The 13,468-nt window shown below is 35.0% G+C and overlaps 1 protein-coding gene across 5 annotated transcripts in view; it reads left to right on the plus strand.

Annotated features, from left to right (window-relative positions):
- The window catches only part of LOC140149254 (protein kinase C delta type-like), a 245,718-nt gene that overhangs the window by 140,385 nt on the left and 91,865 nt on the right, over nt 1-13,468 (plus strand). The window contains exon 1 of one of the 5 annotated variants that reach the window (XM_072171493.1): nt 1,352-1,446. The exons of 3 other annotated variants lie outside the window; for them this stretch is intronic. The gene's annotated coding sequence lies outside the window, so the exon portion shown is untranslated. Of the gene's footprint in view, nt 1-1,351; nt 1,447-1,774; nt 1,882-13,468 lie in introns of those variants that run through there. One more of the 5 variants, XM_072171494.1, reaches the window with a different exon arrangement.

A 13,468-nucleotide genomic window follows, 5' to 3' on the forward strand; every position in this document is an offset into this window, starting at 1 on the left:
GTTCAGCAATCATCGAATGGCAGTGAATGCTGAGCAGACACATAGAGCATAGAGCTTTTTGAAAAGAAGTTACAAATTTACACTAATAGCCTTGGAGTAATAATACACAAGGATCAATTCATTTGATTTAATTAAATTGTAAATATTGACTTTGACATTTAAATATGTCCTTGCACCTTTGTGACTAAAAATGTCATCAATTGCATGCTCGTCAATTCTATCCATATTTAGCAGAATTAGTTTGTCTAAAATGACATCATCATAATCATATTGGGCCAAGATCTGACATCTGATGTCATAAGGTTGTTTGGACCAAGGTATGACGTCATTAGGCTGTCATTGACATAAAGATTACAAGAATTGATAACGGATATCACATACCTGAATGGTTTTATTGATGAATACAATGCCATGGTGTAGCCACAATTGATTTGGAAGAGCTACAAATGAGGATGCACACCCGAGAATACCTGAAATAAAAACACCCACCGTTTCCCTTTCCCTAAGGTCCTTTGTTTTTTTGTTTGTTTGTTTGTTTGTTTGTTTATATATTTATTTATTTATTTATTTATTTATTTATTTATTTATTTATTTATTTATTTATTTATTTATTTATTTATTTATTTATTTATTTATTTATTTATTTATTTATTTATTTATTTATTTATTTATTTATTTGCCTTTTCATTGTCTTCGGTGACAAAGCACTGCTATTCTAAAAATAACAAATGACTGTTATTCCCATTTTAATCATTTCTTATTTATTTAATTTCTTATTTATTTTATTTATTTATTTGTTATTTTAATCGTTTCAATCAAACTTAATAATTATTTCAGTTTTTATTTAATTATAAACTCCATATACAATTAAATAAGAACTGTATTACTTTACTTTAAATAGCAGTATCTCTTGAAATGATAAGTGCATTAAAATGACCAATACAGTGACCAGGATGTCCTGACCAGGATATCCCCACCAGTCCATAGGCATGACTGGCCTGTAATATTATATACCCTAGAAAATGATTACCTCAGACTTATCTTTTCTCATGGTAATTATTGCTGTCATGAGTCAATGCCCATAGAAAACTTATTGACTAAAACTTGTCAGCCTGCAACAATTGGGCTCCTTGACTTATAGATGACCCAGTGCTCTTGCGGTAAACACAAACTTTTGGGTGTATTATCCCCCATTGTGTTCACACAAACTACGTCACAGGTGGAGTTTGTTATTGAAACTGGCAACACCTTGTGATTGTAAATAGTACTTGATACTCTATGGTGTGGTGCACTGTACACATGCACACATGCATGATATACCTGTGTATACATATGATTCAATGCAGCAATGCGTGCCTCACAGCAGGTAAACGTTTCTTTTGGACTTGTCATCATCCAATTTCGTGTGTAACTGCATGTATTGTATACCAACAACTTTGAATGATCGTAAGTTTATTTACGGACACGAGTGATCTAAATTTAACTAAAATACAGCTGTTATTGTGGTGGGTGTGCGTGAACTTAAATGAAACTAATCCATCATCTACGTAATACTCGATAGGTGTGTGTATATGCATACTGTTATTACTGTGATAAAGTTTCGAACGAGTGAGTCAGTCAAGTCACTGTATGTGTATCATACAGCAAGGCCAACTTTGATAAACGTGTTGCATATTACTGCTTAGAAAAAAGACAAACAAGCATTTATCACTACAGTATATATCCACTGCTATATGATATATTTGATGACAATTGCTTAACATTAATGGATGATAAGCAGATATTGGTGACATATATTGTATGAGGTTCTAAAGCACTAAGGATTATTCTGTTTGATTGTTAACATTGGAATAAAACTGCATTTTTCATCATATCAGAGCGGTAAGTACCATTAACGGCATATAGACCTACATGTAGTATTGTAATTAATTTACATACTTTTACTTAGTAGCTTTATTGTAATTCTGTTAGATTACTAAACTTCCAAAGCAGTCGAGTTACAAGTAAAATTAATAGTATGGGTAAAGGTGTTTAGACTCCTGTATGGGGTTGGACTCTGGTACATATATTATTACTCTGTGCTGATGCGAATTCTACGCCCCATACCAAACAGATTTGATCTTGATTGCAATGGTAGGGCTTGAAAAAATGTAAATTTCCTGGGAGGGAGGTTCATGCAGTCAACCACAAATTTCCTGTGATTCTTTGGCAAGTGATTGTACAAATCCCTCAACTTTTGTGATTATAATAATATGCATCATGATCAGGCCATGCCACAGGCTGCAATATTTAGCAAATGGGATTGCGCTATAAAATGTATGTATTGTAAAAACTCCGACAAATATATAAATGCATTACTTGCAACACAAATTTGCAGTTTTTGACATTTGGGAAAATATGAATTTTGTTTTTGTTTTTCTTGTTTTTTGGTGTGACTGAAAATTTCCCACCAGCTTGTCAAATTTCCTGTGAAGGAGCTTCCCAATTTCCTTTTCCCCCATTGTGGCAATGGTTATTGTTAGATGTAGGCTGAGGTAAAAGGTTAAATTTAATTTTTAAAAAAAGAAAGAAGAATGTACGGTATCTCAAATACACTATCGCCAGTTGCTGATTTCACACTTAACATAATTTATAAAAAATAATAAAACAACAAAAAATTTCAGAATTCAATCTAAGAATTTCTGTCTAACATTGTTCTGTTAAATATCGAGGTTACTTATTACATGTAGAGTCTGCATACAGGGGTGGATCTTAGTCCCTGGCCCTCTAAAAAAGAAAAAAAAGGGGGAAAGTGGAGTAGCTGATCTGAGAGGACGCTAGGGGATTTTCACAACCATGAAAAAGTATGGCCCGCCAAATTGAGTGAAGCAAGCTGAATTATTTGTCAGCGGCTTCCTTTCAAAAATCCTTTAGGGCAAGAAATCAGCAAATGACCTTGCTTGATACTATCTACTTGAAAGTGTAACTTGCAGTCAGTCAATACATGTTATTGCTCCTATCTCCTTCAAGTGATTTCCCTAAACCACCTTATTTATTCTATATTAGCTTTCTGTTTTCAGCACAATTCTATTGCCTAGGGTTTTGTAGTGACTGCATTATTCTAGATCTGTTCCTTTTCTTGAAATTTGCATGGTATTGTTTAAAGCAAACATCTACATATGAATAATTACAGTGGCGTGTCCAGGGGGGGGGGGGCTTTGGGTGCTGAAGCCCCCCGCACTTTGTTAAAAATTATGTAAAATCAGCCGTTTTTTGGCGATTTTAGCCATCAAGCCCCCTGCATAATTCTGAAAGAGGGGCTGAGCCCCCCGCAGGAAAAGATCCTGGACACGCCGGTGAATTAAGTCACAAGTCTTAATTTGATATTATCTGAAGATTGTAATTAGTGGAAGCATAGTTGGGATAAATTAGAAAAACAATGTTGTATTTTTATCATATTAATCTACATGTAGTGAATAGGAAAAGTAGTGAATACTGGGATATATTTGTGGATACAATAATATGCTCCAAATTTAAGGTTTTATATTTACATCAGGGAAGTACATTGTAGTTCTCAAACCAAAATAATGTGTTGCCGATTTGAATCAGTCAGGAAGTGACAAGGCAGGGAAGGTGTGTTCAGCTGCCACTTTGCTTGAAATATCTGCTATATATTTCCATTGACCCCCCTCACCAATTTTCAAAGTTCCTTTTTGGTCTTTACCTCAGTTCTTGCCATAAATGTTAATTATAACATCATTTCTCTCAACACATTGATGCCGAATGATTTAATAGCCTGCTGTTGTTCCAAAAAGTCCATTTGCATAAAATAAAAGATTGCTCATCATATCACTATAAACATTGGAAACGGCTAAATTATGAAAAAATAAAATACAAATACAAATAACTGACTATAATTTAGTGGGTAGATTTTGATTGTCCTCGGGTTGCCTGATGAAGCTTGATGAAGCTTGTTTAATTTTGGTTGAAGGCTGAAGGCCATACCAAAATTGACAATTTTTTGTCGGCCATCAAAATGGTGGGGCGGCCAAATTTAAATATGCGTCAAAATCCGAAAAAAGCTATAAAGAAAAACATTTATGTCTCAAAAAGTGGTGCGGTCATGGCCTCCCCAGCCACCCCGCTTGTTACGGCCATGGTTAAAGGGACAAATGCTTGGTAATAGATGTGTGATGTGTGTTAGATCATCAGGTGCCAGCAGAAGAGAAGGGCATAGGTTATAGACCTTCACCAGCCCTCTCAGGGATGCAGCGATATGAATGCAGCATCATTCCTAGTTCAGTTGGCACGTTGCCTCAGATGCTCATACCTCCCTCAAGGTATGACATCACACAAATGCCGCATGTCCCTCTCAATTCAACCATTGCATATTAATTGCCAATTATCTGTCCGAGAGAGATGCACAAGCTGATCAGATCAGATGGGATTTGTAACCTCTTTTTAGCTTCTTGACGTGACAGACTTAGTGGTGTTATTCTTGTGCACAAATTGAGTTTATATGGCTATATTTCTTTACCATTTTTCTCAAATTCAGTGAGTAGATTTTGTTTCTGTTATATATACATATTGCAGCATTAGGGCTACACTCCAACCAGATTTGTTGACATTTTGATATATTCAATGTACAATACAACAATAAGTTCAGAGTTTAACTATTAAATACATCATATGTAATGTGATCAAGCAAAATCAGTCTGAAGTCATTCAAATTACAGTTTCTCATAGGATTGTACAGCATTTGCACAACTACATTTTGCAGAAAACGCCATTGAATTCGGATAACCAGTTGAAAAGATATGAGCAGTTAAAGAGTTCTGAAGACGATAGGAAACAATGTGCTATGTGCATCTAGGGAATCCTGCCATTTATTCAAACAATATCTATTTCAAAATTATACAGTAATAATTTGAAAAAAATTACCGTAAAACCTTCAAAAAGTAGGTTCTGAGCTTTCTGATGCAATACCTATATAGTAGCTGATTTGATGCATTAAGTGCACAGAGTTGGAAACCATGGGCGAATTGCACCCCTACTAGAATTAAAAGATATGTATATACAGAAAACTAGTTTTTCCATCAATTTCCATTCCTTGGTTGAAATTGAACTTATCTCGGACAAAATAACTTGATCAAGAATTAGAGCATGTAGGCTATGATTGATCAGCTTGCTGCCATTCATGTTGGAACTATTACATAAGGTTCATTTGTATGCACATCACACTGCTTTTCTTCTATTAAAATGGATCACTGCAGGCAAATTTATGCAAAAATGACTGTCTCTTGTCTCCACACACCCATGCTCTCGCTTTCTGTCTCTAACTTGCTCACTTCATTTTGAGCAGAAACGTCCAAATACGTGCATGTAAAAACCAGTAATAATAGAAAATTTATTTCTTGGATTTCTTTTGCGTAGGATAGGACTAGTACTAGTCTGCATTTTTCATTAGAATACAAGGATTTTCACATTCAACTGTTCCTAGACTTTACTTTATTCGATCAATACTACATTAACAGGTTGGTAAAGAATTTTCAAGCTCAAATTTCTTGGCAAAATTTACCCATCATTGGTTATTGTGTTATGTTGGATTTCATGTTGCACCATGTCACGTGCTGACATCTCGGGATACAATAGACAGCATTAATTGTGCATTACAATGAATTTCATGTACCCCTAGAAGAAGTCAGATATTGAGTTACAGTTGTTTAATTTCCACCTAGGTTTAGCAGATGAAACTTCTAAAAACATTCCATTGAGCTAAAAGTATGTCCTGCTACAAAAATCTATACTGCTGCAATGAGCTATCTTGCCATTGATTTCATGAATTGACTTGTAACATGCAAGCATCAAATATGCTGGATTGTATCTTTTATTCCTTGCATTCAGGAAAAATATGATAGCTCAGTGGTGCAAAGATGTATGTCCATTAGCTGCCATATAAATGAATGGAATGAGATAGCTTAGAGCCACAAAAATGTATTCTGACTCGCTGTGTATTTTTGTTTACAGTTCAGCAGCACAAAGAAGTAACTCAAATTCCCACTGCTAACACACAGTGTCTTAAATTGGAAAAATCGTCCTTCTTTTAATCTTCCAGCTTGAATGGGGAATTAGCATTGGCTGACAATAAAAAACACTCAAAAGTTGGACCAAAACACTCAAAAGTAAGACCAAAATAAGCTGAACCACTCAAAAACTAGCTCAAAGTAAGACCAATTCAAGCCAAATTTACTGAATCCACTTCACTTGAGTGCCCTCTTGAGTGAAGTACTTCTTCCTATTGTGACTGTATTGACTGATCCAACATTCAAGTGCATTCATCCAACTTTGAGCTTATTTTGGTCTTAATTTGAGCTTGTTTTGGTCCTTCTTTTGAGTGTGTTCTATTGTCAGCCACACCTAATTCCCCATTCAACCAGGGTGTTAAAAGAAGGACGATTTTTCCAATTTAAGACATTTGGAGTTTCCAGTGAAAATGACTAAATTAAACTTGTACAAAATGTATCTGTGCCCAAGTCTGCAAATGAATGCGCAGCATGGCAGTTAATGGACATCCGTCTTTGTACCGTCAGCCAAGCCCTGGGATATTTAGATGAAATTATTCATATAGCAACTTAAAGGCATACTGTTGTGCTCTTAAGAAATTTTTAAAGAAACATTTTCAGAGCACTTCATTTCCAGTATTGTAAATCATGTAGATGAATTATCATATGCTAATTTCCTTCTTCTTTCTCAAAGTATGGGCACTGAAATTACCTATAAATAGCCAAGCTTTTTATTAAACCGTACTATTATTATAATATGGCAGATGAAAGTACCCTCTAAGAGAAGTGATAAGGAGATACAACCTTTTACTTTGGACTGGTGATCATACATGTTGATACACCATCCAGCCAGTGAGGAGGGTGATGTAGTTATTATATGAATTAACAAGTGCTAGTAGATCAAATTATGAGCTGTGAAGATTTCTGTGGGGGAATTGATTCGGTTCAACATCCAGCGTGCATGCCAAGGTTTCTTCCTCTATCTTACAGAATTTTAATATTCTGAAAGCATCGAATTGGAATTTAACAAAAGTTAAGGAAAGAAAAGAATGCATCAAATCAATATTCAATCTTGTGTAAATATTTTATCATGTTAGCTTTGTTGTAAAAATTAAGGAACCATCTTGTAAATGTTTCAACATGTTATCTTGAAGTCAGGTGTAGGCTCATCAATGCAGGTGTTTATTACAGATGAGAATCTTTATAGATGTTACTTGTATACTCGTTAGTAATAGAACCACACCCTTTGCCTGCTTATATTTCCATCTATGAACTTTTATCAGCAAATTGCAGGAAAATGCAAAATTTATATGGGGTTCTGGTCTTTAATGATTTAAAGCTATATTGCTTTTAAATTTGTTTGTTAGAATATCTACAATAGTAAAGTCATTGATATTCCATACATGTGCATATTATTCACATTTCATATGCCCAAAGTGTAACACTTTTATGCTGTGTAAGATTTCACACTTATACAGTAGATGATCACAATATGATGATGAAGGCAGCTTGCTCACTTCATATAATAGCTAATATAATCATTAATAATTCAATATTAACAGATACCTAATAATAAATGGTTGTCATGTTGCCATGGGAATTTAACAAAAGTGATGGTATTCATAAACTGAAAATAACCCTAGTGTGAGTCTCATACCAAATCCTCAGGATGATTCAAAGAGCTCTGTCTCATGATGCACCTTATTATAATTATACTTTACTGCAAATGATAGCAAAGGCGAATCTGGACTCATGCCCTATACCACCCTGGATAATGGCACCATCATATATGGGGGCTAATGTGGGGCTATTCTGGTCCTTGCTGTGCCAGCATACAGAAACAAACAAACAAACAAATAAACAAACAAACGATTCTGCATCAAATCATGATTTAGGTCTGTGTTACTCCTTCAATGAAATAAGTGTGTTGCACCATGAAGTGTTTTCTGGAAGACCTTTGAACTCGCATTGTACTTTCATTTGACAAGTACAGTTTATTTCCCCAATAGTATGTGTAGTTACTGTCTTTGGACCAGTTTTGTGTGTAGTCCAATGGGCACAGGTCTATTTTATTCCAATGTTTAAATCATTCATGTAGTTGTGGGAGCTAATAAATGTCTCTCCTTTAAACCAAGGACTTGTGATGATTTGATGACATGCTCATAAAGTATCCTCTTCTTCATTTTGTTAATTATAGAAAACATGTTTACTCTATCATGTCTACAGCTTTCATCATTTGTGGTTTTTTTCTGAATAATCTTACATATTTTATTAATCAATATTGTCAAAATGCAATATTTGTGTCCTTTTTCTGCCCTTTTCTGTCTTGAGAAGTAGTATGTAAAGAAGAAGAAAACAGTCTCCCATAGTCGATTAGAATTTTATTATAATTGAGTTTTTCAGTCATGATTTGATGTGAATTCATGTGAATTATTTCCATATGAATGGAATATATGTGTTAAATGGTTGATGGTGAATTCATGTTAATTTGGGGTGATGCGAAGAATATTTAGTAACAGCCCCCGGAGTAGAAACAGAAACAGATGGATCATTTTGCTTACCAATGAATACTTTCTGGACTTCCACCCTCCCTACTATATGAAAGTAGTGAATTGATACCCTGCTTTCCATAACAGCAGAAACGACCTGTTAAACAGTGGTACTGCAAGGTGCTGATTTTATACTTCCAGGTGGCTATCTGGAATCAAGGTTTGGTGATGGCAATGCAACATCTACACCAATAGCTACTCTATTGTAAAAGTGGAAACTTTCATGGTACAATGATTTTTGCCCTCTTTCACTTTGTAGCTACTGTATAAATAACAGGAAGAAACTGTATAAAATTGGCAAAGATTAAAAAATTCATATTGCATGAAAATATCACTTTTTCTATATTCACACATTCTTTTCCTTGAGATAATTATAGGTTAATAAATGTGTATCTTTTGTTGAAAGTGAAATTTTGCAAAATAATGCAAACTAGGCGGTTACCCATATTTGGCGGTTCTCGGCTGGGCGCGATTACCTGGCTGATGGTGACTGTACCCACCAAGTTTCAAGCCCATATGACAGTTTTTACTAATTTGACCTCAGATGACCCCAAAATGACCTTCCAAAAATTTGGCTCTAAATGTTAACTGTATCCACCAAGTTTCATGCACATATGACAGTTTTTACTAATTTGACCTCAGATGACCCGTGGGTGACCTCGGATGACCCCAAAATGACCTTCCAAAATTTTGGCTCTAAATGTTGTCTGTACCCACCAGGTTTCATGCCCATACGTCACTTTCTAGTAATTTGACCTCAGATGACCCCTAGGTGACCTCGGATGACCCCAAAATTACCTTCCAAAATTTTGGCTCCAAATGTTGACTGTACGTACCAAGTTTCATGCCCATACGACAGTTTTTAGTAATTTGACCTCAGATGACCCCTGGGAGGGGGCCCGGGGTCAGATGACTTAACGAACATGAGCTTCATCTTGCCAGGACAGAACAATAACCACCCACATAGTTTGGGCCCCGTACGACCTACGACGGCCTCACACGACAGTTTTTAGTAATTTGACCTCAGATGACCCCTGGGAGGGGGCCCCGGGGTCAGATGACTTAACAAACATAAACTTCTTCTTGCCAGGACAGAACTTCACCCACCCACCAAGTTTGGGCCCCGTACGACCTACGACGGCCTCACATTAGCAGTCACAGACAGACAGACAAACAGACAGAGAGACAGAGAGACAGAGAATAGCGTATTATTATATAGAATGTAGTGACATGTTGAAGCCTCTAATGCATGAATGAGATCCGCAGGGGGAGTGCATTAAAGTATGTTTCGCTTATTCTTGCAATTTCTCAGGAAAAAGTCATACACATTTATTAACCTACATTGTATTTCATACACACACAAAAATCTAGTGATTTTACTACCACAAAATTGTCATTATGTTGGAAAATACAAGCAAATATATATGGTCAATTCCAGCGAAAGCGGGACAAAATTCTCTCTATGTTAACTTTCCACTTTAAAATGTCATTAATAAAGGAAATCACGTTATTGATGGAGCATATCATGTCACGTCCAATGTGCTCTCTTTGTGCATATAGGCCTTTACTAGCAAGTCATACCAGGGGACAAGTTATGATAGCTTAAATGAATTGGCGTTACCCACTTAATTCAAAGATAAAGCACCATATATGTCATTGAATGTCCTTCAATCAAAATGAAATTATTACCGTTAGAAAGACGTTTGCATGATCTCTCATCATATGTAAACGATTGAATTCCACCAAAGTTTGTGGACTCTAGAGGCCATTAAGTCAATTTGGCTAATAATTTTGTTACCCGCGTATCAAAAATAAAATGATCGTTCTGAAAAATGTTAAGTGAATATGCCATAAATGACTATATCATGAAACGAAGTTTCGTTCTATAATTCTGAGGTCCAAGTGATTATTTTATGCAAACACGTTTTACCCATAAAATTCCATAAAATCAAATTTGGCGTTACCCACGTATCAACTGTTACCCACGAGTCCAGCAAATATAATTGCCATAACTTAAATTAACATTTAATGACTTTGGACACTGAATTTAGTTTGACAAGCGCTTAAAATTGTAAATCGTAAAAATACGTTCACCGCTTTAAAAAAGAATCTCTGACGGTTTAAACTTTTGTTACCCACGAATCCCGAATAGATGCTAACCTTGAAAAATAAGGAGATTGTTTATTTTAAGTTTAAATCAGCACATATTCAAGCCATGGGTATGCTATAATTTTGACAGTACTTACAGTTTATACACCTAAGAAACGCATAAACCCCAAAGCGGTACTATAGTACTTATAGCTTTACCCACAATTCGGGCGTTACCCATTTAATCCAAGGATTTACTCAGTAAATTATATGTTTCTTATGCATCTTAACATTTTGAAAACATGCGAAATAGGTTCCAAAACAGTACGTCCTGTTTAATAGCGTCCTCTTGAAGGTATACTGAAGCTGCATCATGAAGTTTTGATTGATTATCCTAAATTACCATTTTTTGGGTAAATGCAATTGGTTAGAGAAACGGGAATCATTGAAACACAATGGAGGAATAACCGCATGGTGGTTTCCAACCTTCTGTAATATTTTCTATTTTGCCGCTTACCAATACATACCTTCAAATATGTGTTACCCACGAACATTTTGGTTACCCACGAATCCCTACTTAAATTACAGTTAACAATGTATTGATAGTGTTTTAGTTCATAGGAACTGTCAAACACGAGTTAATAGAATATTGCTGCATGAAAATATGGAATGATTTTACTAAAATAATAATATAAAACTGTTTGCTCTGTCTATTTGAATATGGCAACTTCATTATTCTCAAAATTTTTATACCCAAAATGCCATAATGATCCATTCTAAATATTCCATGTAGTCTGTATTTTAATTAAAATTCATTTTAGTGCCATTGCAGCCTGAATTATTGACATACGGAAAAGTATTTTTTATTCTTATTAAAAAAACATAATAGGAATTGCTATTTTCCAGACGCTGTTACCCACGAATCCATCCGAGATCCTCATCCTCAAGTATGACGAGATACACAATCTAACTTTATATTTATATGAAGCATTTATTCTAATCTTTCTAAATAATACAGTAATGTTAAATGACAGCCACTTTGGAAAGAGTCCGAAGAATTGACACAGTCTTAACTGTACACCTGGTTCTTTCTTAAAATTTGTAATAACCAAAATATTTCTTTGTAGATATATGTAATAAAATTCTATTTTACGTTCAAAGTCTTTACCGATTTCTAGTGTATATGAGTCACACATAAAATATTGAAAGATATTAAAGAAAGTGAAATTTATATGGCGTACAACAGGTGATAAATGCTTGAATTGTGGGTAACATGCATATGCGCATTTAACACTTTATTTGGTCTAGCAAGAAAAGTTATTTTTCAATCCGATGGCACTTCCACCTGATGATTCACTAGACATGATCGTCTCATTTGATAAGTCTAGAATTGAAAAGGAAAACATTTTCAAAATGGCCCCCAGAGAGAATTTTGGCCCGCTTTGGCTGGAATTGACCATATGCATCAGTTCGCAATAAACACAAAACATATCCAAAATCACTGCATAGTATGTGGAGTGCATTATACACATGGATACACTCCTTGCATTTTTTTAAACATTTGCTCTAAATTGGTTTTCGCTATCTAAGAGTGTATAATGTGAACAAGGAAGCATCATGCAATAAGGTATTAGTAGTGGACTATACATCAAACTGGGACATGAAACTTAACAGCAATATGTCACATTCATCTTGTCATGAATAATAGTAAATTAACACAAAAGACACAATAAAAACTGTTTTGTACACCTCACTGTGTAATTTGGTTTGGGGATTTCAAACTGCATAGTTGACACAAAGTGAATGTGCTGAAGGTTTATAGCTTAGAATCAAATGTTACATGGAAAGTGTATCTCATGTGGGATCTTGCTCTCACAGACCTACTTTTGAGCATCTTGTTTTTGTAGTATCCATCTTTTTAAAGGGGCAGACTTGTCTAACAACTTAAAACAGTCTAGTTCAATGTTCTAACTTGTGCTTGTCACAGAAGAAAGGCAGATGAGGCTATAATTAATGCCGTGTCGTCTTGGAAGCTGACATAACAAATAAGGTTTGTATTGAGAAAAAATAGAAAAATAACCTTTCATGTGCACTTGCCAGGTTAATTTTCCATGAAAATTCATGTATGTTGGTTGTCTATATTATATGACAAAACAAGTCATTTGGAGCTTTTGTATTCACTTATGGTCTTGCTCAAATATGGTTTGGGTTAACTAAACTATTATGTAGGTTAAGATATGATTACAGAAAAGGATTAGGGTTAAGATTGGAGTCATGGAGTGGCATCTAAAAACATGACAAATTAGCATCAACTGGTGAGATTAGAGAGAAGTAAATTAATACTACCCTCACAAAAGCTTGCATTTGGCTAGAGTTTAGTATATTATGTTACACTTATGCAACACTCATCAGTTGCGCATACAGTCACATTTGAAGTACTTCCCATGCATTACCTGCAAGCTTTTCCTGTAATGGAAACAGTTCTTCAAGGAGGCTTGATTTTGTAAGTTATGATATTTCTGGATAAATATAAGACCTCTTCTCTTGGGAAGAGCCAGGACATATATGCAAGTCAAATTCAAGGCGAGTGATAATGATTGTCAGTTTGATCCATACTATTTGTTTAAGATAAGAGAGATAATGTGCCTTACGGGATTCTATGAATTACTAGTAGTATCTTCATTTCAACCCGGGATTTCAACCATGAAAAAAACATACAAGAGCTGATGGGAGTGATGAAGAAAGCAATTATAGGAAATTATTTGGAAATAAACCGAACTGAGTCTTTGT

Source organism: Amphiura filiformis, chromosome 3 (genome assembly GCF_039555335.1).
Source record: "Amphiura filiformis chromosome 3, Afil_fr2py, whole genome shotgun sequence".
Taxonomy (NCBI): Eukaryota; Metazoa; Echinodermata; class Ophiuroidea; order Amphilepidida; family Amphiuridae; genus Amphiura; species Amphiura filiformis.